Here is a 7,179-nt window from a genome sequence, read left to right as displayed (position 1 = left end):
CACTGGTGACTAACTTTTACTCTATGCATATTTTCAATATAGTTACATTATTCCATAAGTATTAGGAATACATGTATTAGAAAATACATTTCACCGTGATTGAGTCTTGATCAGTTATGAGTTTTCTGTAGATACCTCACTTGCTGTTCTTGATGGATAAATAGACTGCAAGACATGTGCTTGGTGTAGTGAGTTTGTCAGGCCTGAGGTGAGAGTTGGTTGTAAAGAGCAAGGGACTCCTTGCCAAGGAGCCTCAGGATCACAGAACCTCCTTCCAACTCTTTCTCCAGCTGTGCTTTATCATTAATTAGGCCAGGCCCACCCTCCTGGTGCAAGCAGGCAGGTTAATTTGCCTCTCAGGCCCATTTTTACCCTTTTTATGAGGTGTGTGGGGTAAACACCCCATCACAAAGGGAAAATAGTTCTTTGCAGGTGCTCCCAAACACAGTCCTTATTCTGGCAGCACACAAATCTTCCAGTAGGTAATTATAAGATATGGCTAGAACTGAGGCACTTTTAATCAGTCACATGCTGGCTTCTGAGCCATGTCACACTACAGCTCCATTACTTCCATCCACAGATTTTCTGCCATCTTCTCCACATCACTAGTCTGCTGATTCAAAGCCTAAAACAACTAGAACAATTTTGAGTCGCCACTTAATGATATTTTGATTGCATTTTTGTTCATTACAATGGCAGGAAAGGGCTGGTTAAATTAATTAATAACTTTTTTACATGAGTAGTACTATATGGATATTCAGTGGCAAAAACCTACATTAACATGGAGTTAAGTGTTAGAGATGGAAAGAAGAAGCAGGAGGACCCAGAGGCGGATTGAGTAAACGGACTTCTTTATTGCGGTACTTGTTCCACTCGACCCAATCGTCAAGTAACTCCCGAGTTAATCACATCACACTCTTTTATCTAAGTTAATATGTAAATACCCACATTTACTACAACGCCCCCAAAACCCTTATTTAATAATATGAATGCCCATATAATGAATATTAATAGCTATATACTGAATATAATTATACCCACCCCTGTTTACTGCATTAAACATATTATACATTTTTACCTTGAAGATACATTTCTTTGCAGTAATTGTAGTCACAAGTTCCCTTAATCAGCAGTTCACAGGGGAGGGAGGAAGGGGCCATGACTCCGAGCTCGTTTATGTAGCTGGGAGCGGAAGGGAGGGGGGAGATAACACTTCTTCACACAAAGGGTATCCTTCAGACAATCATATTCCTTATGCAGCTACAACGCTTATCTATCCTTAACAAGCAGAAGGGAAGGGGAAAGGATAGCAACTTTATCTATCAAGCGAAGATATAGTGCTTGCCTGTGCCTTACTCCCTATTACCATGATAGCGGTTACCCAGGTCTTTACTTAACCCTTACATACCCCAACATTAAGATTGCTTGGTGGTAAGTCTTCTCCTTGCAGGATGCTGAGTTGAGCAAAACTCAAACTTTGGAAAACCAGGAAACGTACAGTTAAGGTTGCCCATGCAACCTTAACTCTGTCCTCTTCCAGCAGTGCCCCAATATGTTTTGTTAATGTGTGTAACTTTACTCTGCCAACCCCACTGTTGTTGAAGTGTACAAATGCCTCCTTCTACAACCCACTCACTCTCACCCATGGAATTCCATCTAACGCTCTTAAAAGACAAAAAGGAAAAAAGAAAAGGTTTCCCATACTACCTTCCCTCTACCCTCTTCGAGCAATGCCTTAATGTGCACATACTCACACTGGCCCTTGGCACTATAAGATTCAGGAGGTTCCAGATCGTGGCATACACTTACTGACTTAGCCAACTCCCCAGAAAATACTGCATGTGAGCAATTTAAGAACCACTCTTACGGCCTTTTACAATGTTCTCACCCTGACAGTACAATGTACATTTGAGCTGGGCTGTGTGATTCCCAGCTTACATAGATGTACCTGTGCTAGCTCAGCTTGAGCTAGCATGCTAAAAATAGCAATGTAGCTGGGGTAGCATGGGCAGCAGCTCAGACTAACTGCTTGAATAGATAAGCAGGGGGGTCTGCGCAGGTTTGTGCCTGGGCAGCTAGCCGAAGCCACTGCCCATGCTACCTTGGTCACACTGGTATTTTTAGGATGCTAGCACAGGTACGTTGATGCAAGCTGGGAATCACACCTCTCAGGTCAAATGTAGATGTACCATTCCTCACAGGATACCATATCAAACTACACTCAATCATCATTAAAGCATTAGAATCCTCTCATATTCCACTGCTGCCAATATCCTTTGTAATAAAAGCCCTATGCCTTGCTACTGACATTGCCTACACCAGGGATCAGCAACCTTTGGCACGCGGCCCGTCAGGGAAATCTGCTGGCGGGCCGGGATGGTTTGTTTACCTGCAGTGTCCGCAGGTTCAGCCGATCGCAGCTCCCACTGGCTGCAGTTCACCAATTGATTAAGCTCTTACAATAAGCAAGTATTCTAATTTCTGGGATGGCTACCCTACATCTAACACCGGCAATGTTGTACATTGCTAGACCCACTGACTACGACACGTTGAATATGTGCATTGTATATGTACATGCAATATTGGAATTTCTGATTATACACATGTGATTATCATTATCCTTTACATTAGGGCTATTTATTGTTCCCTTTCTGGAAAGATTTGAACTAGTTGCCTCAATTATTGGAAAAATCTATCAAGTAATACAAGAAATGATATCCTAAAGGCCAAAGGGACGGAAGTAATATAGTTCCTTTTGGTGGATTTGCTTTATTCTTTGTCAATAAAGTAAATTTGTTTGACTAACAGAAAGGAGATATCCTTCTGTTGAAATAGGCATTTGGAAAACAGTTTATATTAGAGCTCTTCCGAACAGCGAATGAGCCAAAATGATCCCTCATGTAACATCAAGAGCGTTCCATAAAAAGGTCAAACTCTAAGGGTTTTAAATTTACCCCTTGATGAAATATTGGCAACCACATTATCCCTTCCCACAGAATGAACTGGAATAAAAAATAAACCCAAACCTCCTATTTTACTCATTTCAAAACCCTTAATGGTATTTTTTTCATCCAAGGAGACTTGATTTTATCTTTCCTTTCAAGTGCTACTGTCTTAATGTCTTGTCAGTACTTGAACATGCTGAACACTGATCTGAATCTGAAATTTTGGAAGACATTTCCAAATGACTTAATCCATTTTGTTGCTAGCAACTTTTCTTATACAGACACTTCTTCATTCAGTTACTTATTTTTGTTTTAATGAGACTTTCCAACTTACTAGTGAAACATTGGTCTTTAAAAAAAATCTATGGGAGATAGAAGAGGATCAGGGTACTGCTGAAAAAGTGTCAGTTGTGCTTTCCAACACATTAAATCCATTATTATTTATAACACACTAGCACTTGAAGGCTTTAATTAGAATAATAGGCCATTCATTGTGCTAAGCACTGTACAAATATGATCCCTGCCTGCAGAGAGGACAAAAGTCACAAAGATCTGATCCAAATCATCCTACCACATGGCCTCCATCACGGTAGTATCTGAGCACCTCCCAAGTCTTTAGAAATAGAAATAAGAATATACATTTCTCTTTTTCTGCCTTCTCCAATGGTAGTATACATAGTGTGTGTGTGTGAGAAAGAGAGAAAGAGAGAGAGAGAGGAATGCACAGAGGGAAAGCTAAGTCAAAGATCTGAGGTTTTAAAAAATAAATAAATAAAAGAATTCCCAATTAGATCACAATCACGTGTACTGCAAATCTGTCTGGAATAAGACTTACTAGCTAGATCCAAGCTTACTAAGTCTTTCAACTTTTCTTGAAATAACATACTTTTATATCTCTATGAAATAAAGGCTGATAAAAAATAAGTGCAACCTTGTCCATTGTTTTAATTGTCCCGATACTATTATCTCTCTGCAAAGAAATGCAATATCCTTTCTGTTCTCTCTAGGATATTCAAGGTTATAGACAATGAACTTACTGTAAAACCCAGGAACACTATCTCTCACAGGACTAATAACTGACTTGATTTAATTTATTATGAAAGAGAGAAATTTCAACAAATGTTTTAATGCCTGGATAATGACATCTTCAGATATCCTATTGGGTTGGATAGATATATTAATATGTGCTTTTTCTCTGTGCTAAAGAGAAGACTGCTGATTGCATTCACTGTGTAAAAGACTTGGGCTTTTGATAAGCTGTGACTCTCTACCTTTCATTGATACAACAACTTTTCCCTCTGGCACTTGGCAAGCCTATGAAACTCTGAAATATTGTTGATAAAATTTGCACATTTGTCACTTGACATTTGTTATTTATACTCTCCAAAAAGCCTGCACCCTTCAGTCTGTCAGCAATCTAATCCACTCTAATATTTTATTTTGATAAATTCTTAACAAAGAAGAGCTTAAAATAATATTCAGGTGTTCTGCCTCACTAAGGGTGTAAGAGCTCTAGTTCCCTTTCTTATTCCTCAAATAAGTGTATATTAAATACAAATAACTTTGTTCACGAAGCCTTCTAGGGCTTCATTCAAGCCTTCACTCCAAAAACATCAACATTAGCAGGAAGACAGGGGTGGTGAATTCAGGTCAGGTCAGGATCCTACTCTTCTGTCAGACCTGCAAGATCAGCAGGAGCTGTTCTACGGTACTGGATTAAGGCCTGGTCTACACTGGGGAGGGGATCGCAACTAAGTTACGCAACTTCAGCTACGTGAATAACATAGCTGAAGTCGACGGACTTAGATCAACTTACTGTGGTGTCTTCACCGCAGTGAGTTGACTGCTGCCGCTCCCCTGTCGACTCCGCCTGCGCCTCTCGCGGCGCTGGATACAGGAGTCGACGGGAGAGCGCTCGGGGTCGATTTATCGCGTCTAGTCTCGACCCCCGCTGGATTGATCGCTGCCCTAAGAGACTTACTGGGGCAGCAACAGTCACATGGACTCTTCTGGGACTCTTAAGGTCTCACCAACCACCAGAAGAGCTCTCGCTCCAGTGGCAGAAACACAAGGAGAAAGGCATGCCTTTGCAACTTTCAGTGCCTTAATCCTGTGAAGCTACAGGAAGGAATGGGGAATTATTGGTTAGAAGGGAGCAGGAAATATTCCTGATAGAAATGAGTTTTAAAGAGGGATTCAAAGGAAGAGAGCAGGCAGGCAGACAAGATGATGGGGATTTTTCCCAGGGAAGGGAGCACACAACACAAGGCACAAACCTAAAAGTGTGAGAAAGGTAAGAGAGAAGGGGTGTAGGGAAAGCAGGTGAGTAAGATGAAAGGAAGGAGAGGTAGTTGAGCAAAGTTATGAAGGATTCAAGGATAGGAGTGACAAACTGAGAATCTAACTTGCAAAGCACATGAAAAGGAACTTGTCTGCCCTACAAGCAGACCTTTTGGTTTCTTGCCAAAACTCAGACAGCCGCTCTGGTAGAATATAGCTGTGAGCTGACCAGACCTTTTTGGTTCTGATCTGCAAATGGGCACATTAAGCATCCACTAGCAGCTCCATATACAAGACTTACTCCAAATTCATAGGAATACATATAGTCAAAGTGGTCAAAGACATCTTTGCTACATCCGTTTATAATTTAGTAAAAAATATGTAGCTTGTTTAAACATGGCCTTAAACAGTAAGACTAACATTATTACAATTCTAATAAATCACTTCAAAGGAAACATAGACTGTCATCGTTTTTGTCTTTCTTGAGTAAATTTTGGTACCAAGCAAGCATAGTCACCCAGTCAATGAGCCTGATCATTTCCCTTAGATCCACATATGGAGGGGATCCTCTACTTGATGATCTGTCCATGCTCACTTGAGAGGGGAAGCAGAGTCAGCTGCACCCCTGCGGAACAGCTCACCTTTCCCAGAGCCAGCACAGCATTCCGCATTGGATGCAGGATCATCTGCACAGGTGAATGGGTGATGTAATCTGGGTTTGGGGGCAGGAATGCCCACTGAGGAATCTGCTCAGGAGATTATACATTCAGAAGCTGTGTTAATTCTGAGTGGAATCCCTTTGTACCGTGGAATTCTCCTTTACAGGAAGCTCAAGAGGCAGTGGCTGGCAAGGAGAGCCCCAATCAGCTGAGACACAGCTGACAGGCAATAGGGGTAGAGCTGCAGCAGCCCAGGAAATTGTGCAAAAGGCTCAGGCCTCCAGATGATGGTACTACAATTTTTTAGAGCTGACCCACCTGCTCTACTCCAGAGGCTGGGTAGAAGCCAGCAGCCCCTCCTTCTATCCACAAAGAGAGTTGCTTGATCTTCTTCAAGCCTGAGTTGGCATAAAGATGTAGAACTTGCAGGCATATGCACTCTTGCAATATAAAAGGCTTTAATTTAAAACAGGCAAGATCCTTAAATTCATATTATTCTTTTGACTGGGTCAGTATCCCCAAAGGGGTATTCTGGTCTGTGAAGACAATGAATCTTACCACTGAACCAAATATATAGCAGAGCTGTCAACCCTGAGGGTGTTCAGACCCTCCTACAGAGTCTGCTGGAAAATCTACAGGGAAAACTGATTTGCTATCTTCCCCCCTCACCCACCTGCTGGGGAATGCAAACAAAGAGAGGTAGCAAAGTCAGAGAGATTTCTTTCCCCTCAATGACCGTGGGACTGACACAAGTTTTTGGGTAAAGGGTAGAGAGAATTAATACCATTTTCACAAGTGGGGAGATAACATAAAGACCCAGCAATTCAGGGCAGCTCTGCTTTCTTCTTCTCCTTGCCTCGTGTAAAGTGGGTCAGCTCCCCTCTGTTCCTCCCATTCTGGTCTTATCCTCCCTACAGCCCAAGTTAAAACTGCCTGGGGGAGAAGGAGATGGTGGTGGTGGTGGTAAAGAGCTGCCTCTCCCCTCCCCCGAAAGATAGTGGGAGGTTTGAGTGAAAAGTCTGGAGTTGCTTTTCAGGCCTGGGAGGAAGGAAAAAACTGCCATAACTGCAGGAGGAGCAGTGGTGCTGGGGGGCAATGAGAAGATCAAAGGCTGGGGGCGGGGGCAGTGCAGAATTGATGGTGATTGAAACAGAGGTGAGGGGTGGAGAGAGTACAGAATTAATTGACTTGTTGCTGGGAGGTGCAGAAGTGATTTAAGGCAGTGACTGGAGAGTTGGTATGGGGTGTGTGTGTGCAGAATTGATTGCTGTGAGCAGCTATTGGGCTGGAGAGAC

Source organism: Emys orbicularis, chromosome 3 (assembly GCF_028017835.1).
Source record: "Emys orbicularis isolate rEmyOrb1 chromosome 3, rEmyOrb1.hap1, whole genome shotgun sequence".
Classification (NCBI taxonomy): domain Eukaryota; kingdom Metazoa; phylum Chordata; order Testudines; family Emydidae; genus Emys; species Emys orbicularis.
Note: the sequence above shows the minus strand (reverse complement) of the source record.